The sequence below is a fragment of the Lampetra fluviatilis genome, chromosome 24 (genome assembly GCF_964198595.1).
Source record: "Lampetra fluviatilis chromosome 24, kcLamFluv1.1, whole genome shotgun sequence".
NCBI lineage: Eukaryota > Metazoa > Chordata > Hyperoartia > Petromyzontiformes > Petromyzontidae > Lampetra > Lampetra fluviatilis.
In genome coordinates, this window is record NC_136298.1 from 2,611,153 (window position 1) to 2,628,725 (window position 17,573).

General features: G+C 45.8%; 10 non-coding genes across 10 annotated transcripts; all 10 read left to right on the top strand.

The window, feature by feature from the left end:
* The first annotated feature begins 511 nt into the window (after positions 1 to 511).
* Positions 512 to 583, top strand: TRNAP-CGG (transfer RNA proline (anticodon CGG)). The gene has a single exon. It is a non-coding gene; the product is annotated as a tRNA-Pro (tRNA).
* Positions 584 to 1,376: 793 nt separating this feature from the next.
* TRNAP-CGG (transfer RNA proline (anticodon CGG)) lies at positions 1,377 to 1,448 on the top strand. Its single transcript has one exon. It is a non-coding gene; the product is annotated as a tRNA-Pro (tRNA).
* Positions 1,449 to 2,240: 792 nt separating this feature from the next.
* Positions 2,241 to 2,312, top strand: TRNAP-UGG (transfer RNA proline (anticodon UGG)). The gene has a single exon. It is a non-coding gene; the product is annotated as a tRNA-Pro (tRNA).
* Positions 2,313 to 3,105: 793 nt separating this feature from the next.
* TRNAP-UGG (transfer RNA proline (anticodon UGG)) lies at positions 3,106 to 3,177 on the top strand. Its single transcript has one exon. It is a non-coding gene; the product is annotated as a tRNA-Pro (tRNA).
* Positions 3,178 to 3,957: 780 nt separating this feature from the next.
* TRNAP-UGG (transfer RNA proline (anticodon UGG)) lies at positions 3,958 to 4,029 on the top strand. Its single transcript has one exon. It is a non-coding gene; the product is annotated as a tRNA-Pro (tRNA).
* A 794-nt stretch (positions 4,030 to 4,823) lies between these two features.
* On the top strand, positions 4,824 to 4,895 carry TRNAP-UGG (transfer RNA proline (anticodon UGG)). The gene has a single exon. It is a non-coding gene; the product is annotated as a tRNA-Pro (tRNA).
* A 793-nt stretch (positions 4,896 to 5,688) lies between these two features.
* TRNAP-CGG (transfer RNA proline (anticodon CGG)) lies at positions 5,689 to 5,760 on the top strand. Its single transcript has one exon. It is a non-coding gene; the product is annotated as a tRNA-Pro (tRNA).
* Positions 5,761 to 6,554: 794 nt separating this feature from the next.
* TRNAP-UGG (transfer RNA proline (anticodon UGG)) lies at positions 6,555 to 6,626 on the top strand. The gene has a single exon. It is a non-coding gene; the product is annotated as a tRNA-Pro (tRNA).
* Positions 6,627 to 7,419: 793 nt separating this feature from the next.
* Positions 7,420 to 7,491, top strand: TRNAP-CGG (transfer RNA proline (anticodon CGG)). Its single transcript has one exon. It is a non-coding gene; the product is annotated as a tRNA-Pro (tRNA).
* A 9,317-nt stretch (positions 7,492 to 16,808) lies between these two features.
* TRNAP-AGG (transfer RNA proline (anticodon AGG)) lies at positions 16,809 to 16,880 on the top strand. The gene has a single exon. It is a non-coding gene; the product is annotated as a tRNA-Pro (tRNA).
* The last annotated feature ends 693 nt before the right edge of the window (positions 16,881 to 17,573 follow it).

Here is a 17,573-nt window from a genome sequence, read left to right on the forward strand (position 1 = left end):
TGCTATTCTCTTTCAGTTTACTATTCAAAAGTTATGATTTTTACATGAAGCCTCGTATACAAGTACTCGTATTTATGCGCTATGTGGACACAAAGGTAGCTTGTTGGTCTCGGGGTATGGTTCTCGCTTTGAATGCAAGAAGTTCCGGATTCTTTGCCCGGTAGTTTTATTTTTCTGGGATGAGTCGGCCATCATAGGGACAATACACGAAGACTCCTGCGACCTGAGTTGTATTCATCTCAATAGATTGTTAGAGTGTGTGGTGAGTCAAGTTAGAAATGTCATTAAATATTGGTTCCCATATCATTGTTTTTGTTATAGAAAAGTGATATTGCTTTTCGTGCAAGTCTATAACCATGCATTTTCAACCAACATCTTGTATTAAGAACATTTTCAAAACTTATTTGGGTCAAAAATGTTCATAATCTCTCAGCAAAGTTACATCTCATGAGATAATCGAAGTGTTGATTGAACCTCATTTTCATACATTATTCACTGGTTGAAAACGTGTGGCTCGTTGGTCTAGGGGTATGATTTTCGCTTCGGGTGCGAGAGGTCCAGGGTTCAAATCCCGGACGAGCCCAAGCACCATTTTCTTGGGGATTGGTCAATTTTGAACTGGCCCTGGCTTTAATCTTCCCAACTTTTGCTGCACAGCATGCTGAGGTATGGGCAATCAATGCTATCAATGACATAGCGTAGGGACTACTTCGTTCATCCATAAATTTGCAATCATGATAATATCTTGACACCAATGATGATACCATGATTAAAATAAAAATTCGTGTAAAAGAAGCAATTCAAGAAATCGCATCATTGAAAGTGTTTGTTCCTGACTCAATCTGGGCAAATTCTCGACTCATTGTGCTATTCTCTTTCAGTTTACTATTCAAAAGTTATGATTTTTACATGAAGCCTCGTATACAAGTACTCGTATTTATGCGTTATGTGGACACAAAGGTAGCTTGTTGGTCTCGGGGTATGGTTCTCGCTTTGAATGCAAGAAGTTCCGGATTCTTTGCCCGGTAGTTTTATTTTTCTGGGATGAGTCGGCCATCATAGGGACAATACACGAAGACTCCTGCGACCTGAGTTGTATTCATCTCAATAGATTGTTAGAGTGTGTGGTGAGTCAAGTTTGAAATGTCATTCAATATTGGTTCCTATACAATTGTTTTTGTTATAGAAAAGTAATATTGCTTTTCGTGCAAGTCTATAACCATGCATTTTCAACCAACATCTTGTATTAAGAACATTTTCAAAACTTATTTGTGACAAAAATGTTCATTATCTCTCAGCAAAGTTACATCTCATGAGATAATCGAAGTGTTGATTGAACCTCATTTTCATACATTATTCACTGCGTGAAGATGAGTGGCTCGTTGGTCTAGGGGTATGATTTTCGCTTCGGGTGCGAGAGGTCCCGGGTTCAAATCCCGGACGAGCCCAAGCACCATTTTTTTGGGGATTGGTCAATTTTGAACTGGCCCTGGCTTTAATCTTCACAACTTTTGCTGCACAGCATGCTGAGGTATGGGCAATCAATGCTATCAATGACATAGCGTAGGGACTACTTCGTTCATCCATAAATTAGCAATCATGATAATATCTTGACACCAATGATGATACCATGATTAAAATCAAAATTCGTGTAAAAGAAGCAATTCAAGAAATCGCATCATTGAAAGGGTTTGTGCCTGACTCAATCTGGGCAAATTCTTGACTCATTGTGCTATTCTCTTTCAGTTTACTATTCAAAAGTTATGATTTTTACATGAAGCCTCGTATAAAAGTACTCGTATTTATGCGTTATGTGGACACAAAGGTAGCTTGTTGGTCTCGGGGTTGGTTCTCTCTTTGAATGCAAGAAGTTCCGGATTCTTTGCCCGGTAGTTTTATTTTTCTGGGATGAGTCGGCCATCATAGGGACAATACACGAAGACTCCTGCGACCTGAGTTGTATTCATCTCAATAGATTGTTAGAGTGTGTGGTGAGTCAAGTTAGAAATGTCATTAAATATTGGTTCCCATATAATTGTTTTTGTTATAGAAAAGTCATATTGCTGTTCGTACAAGTCTATAGCCATGCATTTTCAACCAACATCTTGTATTAAGAACATTTTCAAAACTTATTTGTGCCAAAAATGCTCATTATCTCTCAGCAAAGTTACATCTCATGAGATAATCGAAGTGTTGATTGAACCTAATTTTCATGCATTATTCACTGGTTGAAAACGTGTGGCTCGTTGGTCTAGGGGTATGATTCTCGCTTTGGGTGCGAGAGGTCCCGGGTTCAAATCCCGGACGAGCCCAAGCACCATTTTCTTGGGGATTGGTCAATTTTGAACTGGCCCTGGCTTTTATCTTCACAACTTTTGCTGCACAGCATGCTGAGGTATGGGCAATCAATGCTATCAATGACATAGCGTAGGGACTACTTCGTTCATCCATAAATTAGCAATCATGATAATATCTTGACACCAATGATGATACCATGATTAAAATCAAAATTCGTGTAAAAGAAGCAATTCAAGAAATCGCATCATTGAAAGGGTTTGTGCCTGACTCAATCTGGGCAAATTCTTGACTCATTGTGCTATTCTCTTTCAGTTTACTATTCAAAAGTTATGATTTTTACATGAAGCCTCGTATACAAGTACTCGTATTTATGCGTTATGTGGACACAAAGGTAGCTTGTTGGACTCGGGGTATGGTTCTCGCTTTGAATGCAAGAAGTTCCGGATTCTTTGCCCGGTAGTTTTATTTTTCTGGGATGAGTCGGCCATCATAGGGACAATACACGAAGACTCCTGCGACCTGAGTTGTATTCATCTCAATAGATTGTTAGAGTGTGTGGTGAGTCAAGTTAGAAATGTCATTAAATATTGGTTCCCATATAATTGTTTTTGTTATAGAAAAGTAATATTGCTTTTCGTGCAAGTCTATAACCATGCATTTTCAACCAACATCTTGTATTAAGAACATTTTCAAAACTTATTTGTGACAAAAATGTTCATTATCTCTCAGCAAAGTTACATCTCATGAGATAATCGAAGTGTTGATTGAACCTCATTTTCATACATTATTCACTGCTTAAACATGAGTGGCTCGTTGGTCTAGGGGTATGATTCTCGCTTTGGGTGTGAGAGGTCCCGGGTTCAAATCCCGGACGAGCCCAGTCACCATTTTCTTGGGGATTGGTCAATTTTGAACTGGCCCTGGCTTTTATCTTCACAACTTTCGCTGCACAGCATGCTGAGGTATGGGCAATCAATGCTATCAATGACATAGCGTAGGGACTACTTCGTTCATCCATAAATTAGCAATCATGATAATATCTTGATACCATGATTAAAATCAAAATTCGTGTAAAAGAAGCAATTCAAGAAATCGCATCATTGAAAGGGTTTGTGCCTGACTCAATCTGGGCAAATTCTTGACTCATTGTGCTATTATCTTTCAGTTTACTATTCAAAAGTTATGATTTTTACATGAAGCCTCGTATAAAAGTACTCGTATTTATGCGTTATGTGGACACAAAGGTAGCTTGTTGGTCTCGGGGTTGGTTCTCTCTTTGAATGCAAGAAGTTCCGGATTCTTTGCCCGGTAGTTTTATTTTTCTGGGATGAGTCGGCCATCATAGGGACAATACACGAAGACTCCTGCGACCTGAGTTGTATTCATCTCAATAGATTGTTAGAGTGTGTGGTGAGTCAAGTTAGAAATGTCATTAAATATTGGTTCCCATATAATTGTTTTTGTTATAGAAAAGTCATATTGCTGTTCGTACAAGTCTATAGCCATGCATTTTCAACCAACATCTTGTATTAAGAACATTTTCAAAACTTATTTGTGCCAAAAATGCTCATTATCTCTCAGCAAAGTTACATCTCATGAGATAATCGAAGTGTTGATTGAACCTAATTTTCATACATTATTCACTGGTTGAAAACGTGTGGCTCGTTGGTCTAGGGGTATGATTCTCGCTTTGGGTGCGAGAGGTCCCGGGTTCAAATCCCGGACGAGCCCAAGCACCATTTTCTTGGGGATTGGTCAATTTTGAACTGGCCCTGGCTTTTATCTTCACAACTTTTGCTGCACAGCATGCTGAGGTATGGGCAATCAATGCTATCAATGACATAGCGTAGGGACTACTTCGTTCATCCATAAATTAGCAATCATGATAATATCTTGACACCAATGATGATACCATGATTAAAATCAAAATTCGTGTAAAAGAAGCAATTCAAGAAATCGCATCATTGAAAGGGTTTGTGCCTGACTCAATCTGGGCAAAATTCTTGACTCATTGTGCTATTCTCTTTCAGTTTACTATTCAAAAGTTATGATTTTTACATGAAGCCTCGTATACAAGTACTCGTATTTATGCGTTATGTGGACACAAAGGTAGCTTGTTGGACTCGGGGTATGGTTCTCGCTTTGAATGCAAGAAGTTCCGGATTCTTTGCCCGGTAGTTTTATTTTTCTGGGATGAGTCGGCCATCATAGGGACAATACACGAAGACTCCTGCGACCTGAGTTGTATTCATCTCAATAGATTGTTAGAGTGTGTGGTGAGTCAAGTTAGAAATGTCATTAAATATTGGTTCCCATATAATTGTTTTTGTTATAGAAAAGTAATATTGCTTTTCGTGCAAGTCTATAACCATGCATTTTCAACCAACATCTTGTATTAAGAACATTTTCAAAACTTATTTGTGACAAAAATGTTCATTATCTCTCAGCAAAGTTACATCTCATGAGATAATCGAAGTGTTGATTGAACCTCATTTTCATACATTATTCACTGCTTAAACATGAGTGGCTCGTTGGTCTAGGGGTATGATTATCGCTTTGGGTGTGAGAGGTCCCGGGTTCAAATCCCGGACGAGCCCAGTCACCATTTTCTTGGGGATTGGTCAATTTTGAACTGGCCCTGGCTTTTATCTTCACAACTTTCGCTGCACAGCATGCTGAGGTATGGGCAATCAATGCTATCAATGACATAGCGTAGGGACTACTTCGTTCATCCATAAATTAGCAATCATGATAATATCTTGACACTAATGATGATACCATGATTAAAATCAAAATTCGTGTAAAATAAGCAATTCAAGAAATCGCATCATTGAAAGGGTTTGTGCCTGACTCAATCTGGGCAAATTCTTGACTCATTGTGCTATTCTCTTTCAGTTTACTATTCAAAAGTTATGATTTTTACATGAAGCCTCGTATACAAGTACTCGTATTTATGCGTTATGTGGACACAAAGGTAGCTTGTTGATCTCGGGGTATGGTTCTCGCTTTGAATGCAAGAAATTCCGGAATCCAAGCCCGGTAGTTTTATTTTTCTGGGATGAGTCGGCCATCATAAGGACAATACACGAAGACTCCTGTGACCTGAGTTGTATTCATCTCAATAGATTGTTAGAGTGTGTGGTGAGTCAAGTTAGAAATGTCATTAAATATTGGTTCCCATATCATTGTTTTTGTTATAGAAAAGTGATATTGCTTTTCGTGCAAGTCTATAACCATGCATTTTCAACCAACATCTTGTATTAAGAACATTTTCAAAACTTATTTGGGTCAAAAATGTTCATAATCTCTCAGCAAAGTTACATCTCATGAGATAATCGAAGTGTTGATTGAACCTCATTTTCATACATTATTCACTGGTTGAAAACGTGTGGCTCGTTGGTCTAGGGGTATGATTTTCGCTTCGGGTGCGAGAGGTCCCGGGTTCAAATCCCGGACGAGCCCAAGCACCATTTTCTTGGGGATTGGTCAATTTTGAACTGGCCCTGGCTTTTATCTTCACAACTTTTGCTGCACAGCATGCTGAGGTATGGGCAATCAATGCTATCAATGACATAGCGTAGGGACTACTTCGTTCATCCATAAATTAGCAATCATGATAATATCTTGACACCAATGATGATACCATGATTAAAATCAAAATTCGTGTAAAAGAAGCAATTCAAGAAATCGCATCATTGAAAGGGTTTGTGCCTGACTCAATCTGGGCAAAATTCTTGACTCATTGTGCTATTCTCTTTCAGTTTACTATTCAAAAGTTATGATTTTTACATGAAGCCTCGTATACAAGTACTCGTATTTATGCGTTATGTGGACACAAAGGTAGCTTGTTGGACTCGGGGTATGGTTCTCGCTTTGAATGCAAGAAGTTCCGGATTCTTTGCCCGGTAGTTTTATTTTTCTGGGATGAGTCGGCCATCATAGGGACAATACACGAAGACTCCTGCGACCTGAGTTGTATTCATCTCAATAGATTGTTAGAGTGTGTGGTGAGTCAAGTTAGAAATGTCATTAAATATTGGTTCCCATATAATTGTTTTTGTTATAGAAAAGTAATATTGCTTTTCGTGCAAGTCTATAACCATGCATTTTCAACCAACATCTTGTATTAAGAACATTTTCAAAACTTATTTGTGACAAAAATGTTCATTATCTCTCAGCAAAGTTACATCTCATGAGATAATCGAAGTGTTGATTGAACCTCATTTTCATACATTATTCACTGCTTAAACATGAGTGGCTCGTTGGTCTAGGGGTATGATTCTCGCTTTGGGTCTGAGAGGTCCCGGGTTCAAATCCCGGACGAGCCCAGTCACCATTTTCTTGGGTATTGGTCAATTTTGAACTGGCCCTGGCTTTTATCTTCACAACTTTCGCTGCACAGCATGCTGAGGTATGGGCAATCAATGCTATCAATGACATAGCGTAGGGACTACTTCGTTCATCCATAAATTAGCAATCATGATAATATCTTGACACTAATGATGATACCATGATTAAAATCAAAATTCGTGTAAAATAAGCAATTCAAGAAATCGCATCATTGAAAGGGTTTGTGCCTGACTCAATCTGGGCAAATTCTTGACTCATTGTGCTATTCTCTTTCAGTTTACTATTCAAAAGTTATGATTTTTACATGAAGCCTCGTATACAAGTACTCGTATTTATGCGTTATGTGGACACAAAGGTAGCTTGTTGATCTCGGGGTATGGTTCTCGCTTTGAATGCAAGAAATTCCGGAATCCAAGCCCGGTAGTTTTATTTTTCTGGGATGAGTCGGCCATCATAAGGACAATACACGAAGACTCCTGTGACCTGAGTTGTATTCATCTCAATAGATTGTTAGAGTGTGTGGTGAGTCAAGTTAGAAATGTCATTAAATATTGGTTCCCATATCATTGTTTTTGTTATAGAAAAGTGATATTGCTTTTCGTGCAAGTCTATAACCATGCATTTTCAACCAACATCTTGTATTAAGAACATTTTCAAAACTTATTTGGGTCAAAAATGTTCATAATCTCTCAGCAAAGTTACATCTCATGAGATAATCGAAGTGTTGATTGAACCTCATTTTCATACATTATTCACTGGTTGAAAACGTGTGGCTCGTTGGTCTAGGGGTATGATTTTCGCTTCGGGTGCGAGAGGTCCCGGGTTCAAATCCCGGACGAGCCCAAGCACCATTTTCTTGGGGATTGGTCAATTTTGAACTGGCCCTGGCTTTTATCTTCACAACTTTTGCTGCACAGCATGCTGAGGTATGGACAATCAATGCTATCAATGACATAGCGTAGGGACTACTTCGTTCTTCCATAAATTAGCAATCATGATAATATCTTGACACCAATGAGGAAATCATGATTAAAATCAAAATTGGTGTAAAATAAGCAATTCACGAAATCCCATCATTGAAATGGTTTTTAGCCTGACTAAATCTGGGCAAATTCTTGACTCATTGTCCTATTCTCCATCAGTTTACTATGCAAAAGTCATGCTTTTTACATGAATCCTTGTATACAAGTGTAATAATTGACTGGACCACGATGTCTGGCTCAGTGTCCTTTATTCGGTTCGTGCTGTACTCCCACACGGCTGTCTCTACTCTGTAGCTTCTCCACGGTGCTGACTCCGATGTCGGCCCGATCCACAACAGCAGCCCCGCTGCTGTTTCTCTCACACAGCCCCCCTTGGCTGTACTCGCTGCAACTCCTCTCTCTCTCCGCAGCTCTGACAGCCTCGTGCTGTCTCCCTCTCTCTCTCCGCAGCTCTGACAGCCTCGTGCTGTCTCTCTCTCTCCGCAGCTCCACCTGGCAGCCACACCGCTGCCTCTAACACGCAGCCCTTCTGGCTGTCTCCTCTGCAGCTGCACACCACTCCGCAGCTTCCTCCTGTCTTCGGGGTTGGCTCCCGATGGCCGTCGGTGCCCCCCCTCTTCTCCCTCGCCCGCGTGGCCTCACTCTTTTTCGCTCACACCCCGACTGACTTCCCCTTCCGGTTTACCCGCTTAAGGACCCGAACCTTCCACCCACGTCACATGACTCCACCCCCCGTGACGTCACATCCGGAAGGTCGCTTACGCCCGCATTACACCACCCTCCCCCGTAGAAAAATCCCAGCCGACCTCGGCTGACCAATAGCAAATCGTAATGCGGCGAACCGAGCTTCCCCCCCTAAAGGACACTAAGCATACAATGTAACAGCAAGAACAACAACAACAAAGCAATTAACATCAACGAACGTACAAAAAGCATGCAATAAATACAACTGTAAGAAAAAAAATAACAACACAGCAACAATCAACGAAACGTAAGCGATTTGGAACGTGTGCGGGTCGCCGGCCCGTCCCGGACGGTCGGCGGCCCACTCGCAGAACGGGAACGCGATGAAAGTCGAGGAATGACAGGGGGTAATCCCCCTGTCGCAGCTGGAAGTCCACCAACGTCCCGTGTCCCTAAAAAGTTAGTCTTGGGCTTGTCCTGTGACCGTGCCCGCAGCTGGGTCGGAAGGGCTGCAGGGCTCGAAGGTCCCGCAGACCTGGCAGGCGTCCTCCGAGCAGGGCCCCTCGTCCCCCGCAATGTCACGGCCGGCCTGTCTGGAACAGGTACGACAGGCGCTCTAGCAAGATCAATGGACGCAGGCAGGGGAGAGTCAGCAGCAACAGACCCCGGCAAGGCAACATTGGGGGATGACGCATCATGTAAGGGAGCAACATATGGTTTCAAGCGCGACGTATGCACAACCCAGCGACGAGACCCAATTTGGACGCGTGCTGACTGTGGGTTGGGAACCGCAATGAGGCGTACGGGACCATGCCAGGGTTTGTGCAATTTCGGAGAGGTTCCCGGACGTACCTGTGGACAATGAAGCCAGGCTAGGTCACCAACCTTCCAGGGGCACTCCCCTTCGGACCGTCGCGCATATCGCTCGTTCCGGGCCTGGGCTTTGGCCGTAGCCACGCGGGCATTCTCCCGCGCCTCCGTGACTCGGCGAACCGTGTCCTGAATGTATTCAGGAAGTGGTTTACGAGGTCCCTTCACCCCAGTTCCCAATTGCACATCCACCGGCGGCACGTTTTCCCGACCATACATAAGGTAAAACGGCGAATACCCTGTAGCCGCATGAGGCGTCATCCTGTACGCCGAAAGCACTCCGGGGATGTGCAGATCCCAATCTGATTGTTGTTCGCTCACGGTATGGCAAAGCATGGCAGACAATGTCCTGTTCAGCCGTTCAACCATACCATCCGTCTGCGGATGGTATGGGGATGTCCGTACTTTCTTAGTCCCAAGGCCCGCGCACACTTCCGCCAATAATTTAGAAGAGAAATTCCTGCCCTGGTCCGTGAGGAGTCTCTCAGGCGCCCCCTTATCCATAATATACCCAAACAAAAAGGCGTCGGTAATGGCCGCGGCCGACTGATCGGGCAACGGCCAGGCCATCGGCCAATGGGAGAGGTACTCAACCCCTACCAGCAAATATTTATTACCCCTCGCCGATGGTGGAAAAGGTCCCAATATGTCCAGTGCCACCAATTCATTGACTCGAGACACCTGAATCGACTGGAGAGGCGGCACGTAAGGATGTTTCGGCGGCTTACGTCGTGCACACGCAGGGCATGCGCGCACGTGCCCTACGACATCTGTCGCCATGCCGTGCCAAAAATAATGACGTTGCAACGTCAACAAGGTCTTCTGCACCCCTAAATGTAAGAGAGTGTCACAATGGAGGGTTCTAATCAACTCGAATCGCAAGGACGTTGGTACCACCAGGCGCCAACGTTCCTGGAACCCCTCCCGCCACATAAGCAGACCATCTCGGAGAGCGGTTTGCGGCCCCATAGCCGTACTCGGACTCCCATTGTCCCTAGCAGACCGCTTCCGCAAGGACACCAACGACTCATCCATCATCTGTTCCCGGATCCAGACAGACCGCGGCAGATTCAAAACCCCGTCAGCCGGTCCCGGTTCCATCGGAGTGTCCGACTTCTAGACGGCCAACGTAAGCGGCTGAGGGGGGTTTGGAATCGGCGAACACCTATGCGTCCCCGACTCACATTTACAAGGGGCGCGCCGCGGTAATCTGGAAAGTGCGTCAGCGTTCGCATGGCGCACTCCCTTCCGATGTTGAATTTGGAAGGAAAATTCCTGTAGCGTGTCCAACCAACGTGCCAACTGGCCGGATGGCTGGTCAATTTTAAGGGCATATTGCAAGGCCGCATGATCCGTACGCACAATAAAAGAACGACCGTAGAGGTATGGTCGAAAACAACCGCCAATAGTTCTCTGCGAGTGACACAGTAGCGGGTTTCCGCAGGAGACAAGACTCGGCTACCATACGCCACGACACGCTCTACACCCCCTTTAGACTGTGATAATACCGCCCCAATACCCGTGTCACTCGCGTCCGTATCAAGAATGAATGGGTGATCGAAATCGGGATAATCCAATGTTGGGGCCGTGGCCAATAGATCACGCAGACTCCGAAAGGCCGCCTCCTCCGGCTGTCCCCAAACAAACTTCCGTCCTTTACCCGTAAGGAGATGCAAGGGCCTCGCAATCGTAGCAAAACCCGGCACAAATCTTCGGTAATACGAGGCAAATCCCAAAAACCGCCGAACATCCCCCACGGTGGCCGGAGTCGGCCAATCCCGGACGCACGCCGTCTTTTCCGGATCCGTGGACACCCCCTCAGCACTCACAATGTGCCCCAAATAGCGGACGGACCGTTGCAGTAGGTGACATTTCTTTGGTTTGAATTTCAATTTGGCAGAACGCATCCTCGTGAACACTGTCTCCAGCCGCGTCAAATGTTCATCAAATGTGCGGCTGAAGACAATAATATCATCCAAATATATAAGACACGTCTCCCACTGCAACCCCGACAAAACGAGCTCCATCAATCTTTAAAATGTAGCAGGGGCCGCATTCAATCCCATCGGGAGACAGTTGAATTGAAATAACCCCTGCGGCGTACGGAATGCGGTTTTCTCCCGGGAGGACTCGTCAAGGGGAAGCTGCCAAAATCCCGAAGAGAGGTCCAGTGTGGAAAAGAACTTAGCCCCCGACAATGCGTCGAGGGAGTCATCCATACGCGGCAGGGGGTACGCATCTGCCACCGATATCTTATTCAATTTCCGGAAATCAACACAAAATCGCAATTTGCCATCCTTTTTCTTAACCAAGACGACCGGAGCGCCCCATGGGCTGTTAGATGGCGATATAATGTCCGCAGCCAACATGTCTTCCACTGCCCCCCGTACGTGTTCTCGCTCCGCAGGACTCATCCGATGCGAATTTAATCGAATAGGGGCAGCATCGCCCGTCTCAATGTGATGGTAAAGCAACGATGTGCGGCCCAAATCCAAATCATCGGAGCTGAACACATCGGAATATGTCAACAACAATTTACGCACCGCACCACGTTGCTCCATGGACAGGGAAGAATTTCCGTCACATAAGTCAGCAACCCAACGATTATCCGAACCCCTCGGCTCGGAAACCCCAGCAACCACTCCCCGGCTATGCGGACAATCATGCGTCGCAAACGCCGTAGTGGCATGTGCCACAACCGTACCGGCCGGAACACGGACGTTTTCCCCCCCCGCATTAAGCACCTGTAAAAACGGTAATTGATCCGGCCGGACGATGGTCTGTGCCCCCACTAACGCCAACCCGGTTGTTATCGTGGCGGACGGTGACAACAAGACCCCTACTGCTCCTAGCCGATCAGGCAGGGGCTTCCGATACCGCAAGGGTATAAGCATCTGTGTACCAGGTGGGATGTCCACAGATGCGACGGACAGCGCCTGCACTTGTACGGCCGAAGCAGGTCGCCCCCAGGGCGACGGCAGAAACGAGATTTGACGGCCCCCCGGCAGTTCAATACAATTCTCATTGATTTTGATCAAAATGGGCATCTTAGCCAAAAAATCGGTGCCTAACAAACAAGGAACCGCCAAAGATCTCGATATTAACACAATGCCCGAGGCCGACACATCCCCAATAGATATCTTAGCATCCACCTGGCCCACGAAACCCATGCTACCCCCGTTCGCAGCGACGCACGACCCATAAACCGGACGCACAGCCCCCGGCGGGATGCCCAACAGATGGAAAATGACATCCGAAATAATAGTCGCAGACGCGCCGGAGTCGACCAAAATGCGTACGTCCACCCCTTGTATAGACCCCGGTACAGTGGACGAACCCGTAGCGGCCGTGACGACTCTCCGTGCCAACTTGCGCCACTGCGTGACCGAGCGACAAGGCCCCGTCGAAGGGCTTTCTTTAACCACAACATTAGGATGGCGCAACGAAGGCGATGGGTGAGGTGTAAAGCCTTGCCGAGTGTCTGGTGCGTGCCGACATGCCTGTTTCGGAGGATCTTTAGTCGACTTGTCCGGTACCAAGGCCTCCTGCTGCGGCGGAGCCGGGAAGCGGGCCCAGCAGTCTCTGGCGTAGTGGCCCCTACGCCCGCAGCGGAAACATTCGGCCTCGTTGCGCCGAAGCGCAGGCCTTGCCTCCTGACGGCCCCGTTCCGGTAGCACCGCGCGCGGCCTCGGCCCGCCGCGTCCCGTCCATGGAGCGGAGGCGGCCGTCAGCTGTTGAGGGCCCCGGTCATCCGGAACATAGACAGCCTGCGCAGGGTTCCACCCCAGCGCATCCCCTTCTTTGACGGGCCCCCCGTCCACGCCGTCACTTGTTTCCAGCGACGGAGGTTGAATTGCGCATCGAGACACTTAGCAGCCGTCCGGGAAGTTAGCTTCTCATGCCCACACACAGGCATGGGGATCCCTAGATCCCGAGACAGCTCCAACATTTTCCCTAATATGAGAGGCTCGAGCAGGTCCTGTGGCGTCTCAGGATAAGCTGCCATGGCCAGCTCCAGCACCGCACCCCTGAACGCCACGGGCGACTCCTCTGGTGCTCGTTGTCGTTGAGCGAATCGCCGATGCGCATCATCTGGTGGCTCATAAGCGTCGGCCATTTCTTGAAAAACACCACGTAAAGTTGCCTTCTTATCGGTCGTTATGGAACGGAAAAATCGGACAGATTCGTCGTCCAGGAGAGTCGGCAACACCTCCAAAGCCTCCGCATCGGTCCATCTTGCTGTGCGTACCGCCGCCAAGAAACGGCAGGCGAACGCGCTCCAGTACCCACCGACGGAAAATTCTTTAACCGTGGTAAGGTGGCGACTCCGACTCCTCTTCCCGCCGTCTTCCAATGGTGGTGGTTGTGGTGGCAAATTCAAAATGGTGTCGGCCCGCGGCGTGGCCAAGATGGCGGTTTGGCGCCGCGGAGCGCGCAAGATGGCGGCCTCTTGCCGCGTGGGCAATGGCGGCGGCAGGACAGGCAACGTGGCGGCCCGCGGAGCACCAACTGAGTCCTCCATCGTCCCTGGCGCGACGAGATGGCATAAATGCGTCAGGACGTCCTTAAGTGCCTCCAGTTGTACCGCCATCGCTTGCCATCGTTGATCCGCGTCTGATGATGTCGACGGACCCGCCACCGCGCCAACATCCTCCACTCCCGTTCCCGTGCTCGCCTCAGCCGGGCTCTCCTCCACCACCCCAACAGAATCCGTGGTTGGAGGGAGTTCGTCGTCGTCGGACGAAGAAGCCGATGCAGGCGCCGGATTAACTTTCTTCCTCACTTGTTTCGACATGCCGTTGCACTTCCGACACCAGTGTAATAATTGACTGGACCACGATGTCTGGCTCAGTGTCCTTTATTCGGTTCGTGCTGTACTCCCACACGGCTGTCTCTACTCTGTAGCTTCTCCACGGTGCTGACTCCGATGTCGGCCCGATCCACAACAGCAGCCCCGCTGCTGTTTCTCTCACACAGCCCCCCTTGGCTGTACTCGCTGCAACTCCTCTCTCTCTCCGCAGCTCTGACAGCCTCGTGCTGTCTCCCTCTCTCTCTCCGCAGCTCTGACAGCCTCGTGCTGTCTCTCTCTCTCTCTCCGCAGCTCCACCTGGCAGCCACACCGCTGCCTCTAACACGCAGCCCTTCTGGCTGTCTCCTCTGCAGCTGCACACCACTCCGCAGCTTCCTCCTGTCTTCGGGGTTGGCTCCCGATGGCCGTCGGTGCCCCCCCTCTTCTCCCTCGCCCGCGTGGCCTCACTCTTTTCCGCTCACACCCTGACTGACTTCCCCTTCCGGTTTACCCGCTTAAGGACCCGAACCTTCCACCCACGTCACATGACTCCACCCCCCGTGACGTCACATCCGGAAGGTCGCTTACGCCCGCATTACACAAGTACTCGTATTTACGTGCTATGTCGATAGAAAGGTCGCTTGTTGGTCAAGGGGTATGGTTTTCGCTTTGGATGCAAGAAGTTCCCGATTCCAAGCCCGGTAGTTTTACTTTTCTGGGATGTGATAGACAATTATGAGGACAATACACGAGGACTCCTGCGACCTGAGTTGTATTCATCTCAATAGAGTATTAGAGTGTGTGGTGAGTAAAGTTAGAAATGTCCTTAAATATTGGTTCCCAAATCATTGTTTTTGTTATAGAAAAGTCATATTGCTGTTCGTACAAGTCTATAGCCATGCATTTTCAACCAACATCTTGTATTAAGAACATTGTCAAAACTTATTTGTGCCAAAAATGCTCATTATCTCTCAGCAAAGTTACATCTCATGAGATAATCGAAGTGTTGATTGAACCTCATTTTCAAACATTATTCACTGGTTGAAGATGAGTGGCTCGTTGGTCTAGGGGTATGCTTCTCGCTTAGGGTGCGAGAGGTCCCGGGTTCAAATCCCGGAAGAGGCCAAGCACCATTTTCTTGGGGATTGGTCGACAAAAACCCAAGTCAATTTTGAACTATCCCTGGCTTTTATCTTCACAAATTTTGCTGCACAGCATGCTGAGGTATGGTCAATCAATGCTATAAATGACATCGCGACGGGACTCCTTCGTTCATCCATAAATTAGCAATTGCCTTTATATCATGATATTTACTTGACACCAATGATGATATCATGATTAAAATCTAAATTAGTGTAAAATAAGCAATTCAAGAAATCGCGTCATTGAAATGGTTTTTAGCCTGACTAAATCTGGGCAAATTCTTGACTCATTGTCCTATTCTCCGTCATTTTACTATGCAAAAGTCATGCTTTTTACATGAATCCTCGTATACAAGTACTCGTATTTATGCGCTATGTCGACAGAAAGGTCGCTTGTTGGTCTAGGGGTATGGTTCTCGCTTTGGATGCAAGAAGTTCCCGATTCCAAGCCCGGTAGGTTTATTTTTCTGGGATGAGTAGACAATCATAAGAACAATACACGAAGAGTCCTCCGACCTGAATTTTATTCATCTCAAGTGAGTATTAGAGTGTGTGGTGAGTAAAGTTAGAAATGTCCTTAAATATTGGATCCCATATCATTGTTTTTGTTATAGAAAAGTCATATTGCTGTTCGTACAAGTCTATAGCCATGCATTTTCAACCAACATCTTGTATTAAGAACATTGTCAAAACTTATTTGTGCCAAAAATGCTCATTATCTCTCAGCAAAGTTACATCTCATGAGATAATCGAAGTGTTGATTGAACCTCATTTTCAAACATTATTCACTGGTTGAAGATGACTGGCTCGTTGGTCTAGGGGTATGATTCTCGCTTAGGGTGCGACAGGTCCCGGGTTCAATCCCGGACGAGCCCAAGCACCATTTTCTTGGGGATTGGTGGACAAAAACCCAAGTCAATTTTGAACTGGTCCTGGCTTTTATCTTCACAAATTTGCTGCACAGCATGTTGAGGTATGGTCAATCAATACTATCAATGACATAGCGTAGGGACTCCTTCGTTCATCCATAAATTAGCAATTGCCTTTATATCATGATAATAACTTGACACCAATGATGATGCCATGATTAAAATCAAAATTGGTATAAAATAAGCAATTCACGAAATCGCATCATTGAAATGGTTTTTAGCCTGACTAAATCTGGGCAAATTTTTGACTCGTCCTATTCTCCGTCAGTTTACTATGCAAAAGTCATGCTATTTACATGAATCCTCGTATACAAGTACTCGTATTTACGCGCTATGTCGACAGAAAGGTCGCGTGTTGGTCTAGGGGTATGGTTCACGCTTTGGATGCAAGAAGTTTACGATTCCAAGCCCGGTAGGTTTATTTTTTTGGGATGAGTAGACAATCATAAGAACAATACACGAAGAGTCCTCCGACCTGAGTTTTATTCATCTCAACAGAGTATTAGAGTGTGTGGTGAGTAAAGTTACAAATGTCCTTAAATATTGGATCCCATATCATTGTTTTTGTTATAGAAAAGTCATATTGCTGTTCGTACAAGTCTATAGCCATGCATTTTCAACCAACATCTTGTATTAAGAACATTGTTAAAACTTATTTGTGCCAAAAATGTTCATTATCTCTCAGCAAAGTTACATCTCATGAGATAAACGAAGTGTTGATTGAACCTCATTTTCAAACATTATTCACTGGTTGAAGATGAGTGGCTCGTTGGTCTAGGGGTATGATTCTCGCTTAGGGTGCGAGAGGTCCCGGGTTCAAATCCCGGACGAGCCCAAGCACCATTTTCTTGGAAATTGGTCATTTTTGAACTGGCCCTGGCATTTATCTTCACAACTTTTTCTGCACAGCATGTTGAGGTATGGTCAATCAAAACTATCAATGACATAGCGTAGGGACTCCTTCGTTCATCCATAAATTAGCAATCATGATAACATCTTGACACCAATGATGATGCCATGATTAAAATAAAAATTGGTGTAAAATAAGCAATTCACGAAATCGCATCATTGAAATGGTTTTTAGCCTGACTAAATCTGGGCAAATTCTTGACTCATTGTCCTATTCTCCGTCAGTTTACTATGCAAAAGTCATGCTTTTTACATGAATCCTCGTATACAAGTACTCGTATTTACGCGCTATGTCGACAGAAAGATCGCCTGTTGGTCTAGAGTTATGGTTCACGCTTTGGATGCAAGAAGTTTACGATTCCAAGCCCGGTAGGTTTATTTTTATGGGATGAGTAGACAATCATAAGAACAATACACGAAGAGTCCTCCGACCTGAGTTTTATTCATCTCAACAGAGTATTAGAGTGTGTGGTGAGTAAAGTTAGAAATGTCCTTAAATATTGGATCCCATATCATTGTTTTTGTTATAGAAAAGTCATATTGCTGTTCGTACAAGTCTATAGCCATGCATTTTCAACCAACATCTTGTATTAAGAACATTGTTAAAACTTATTTGTGC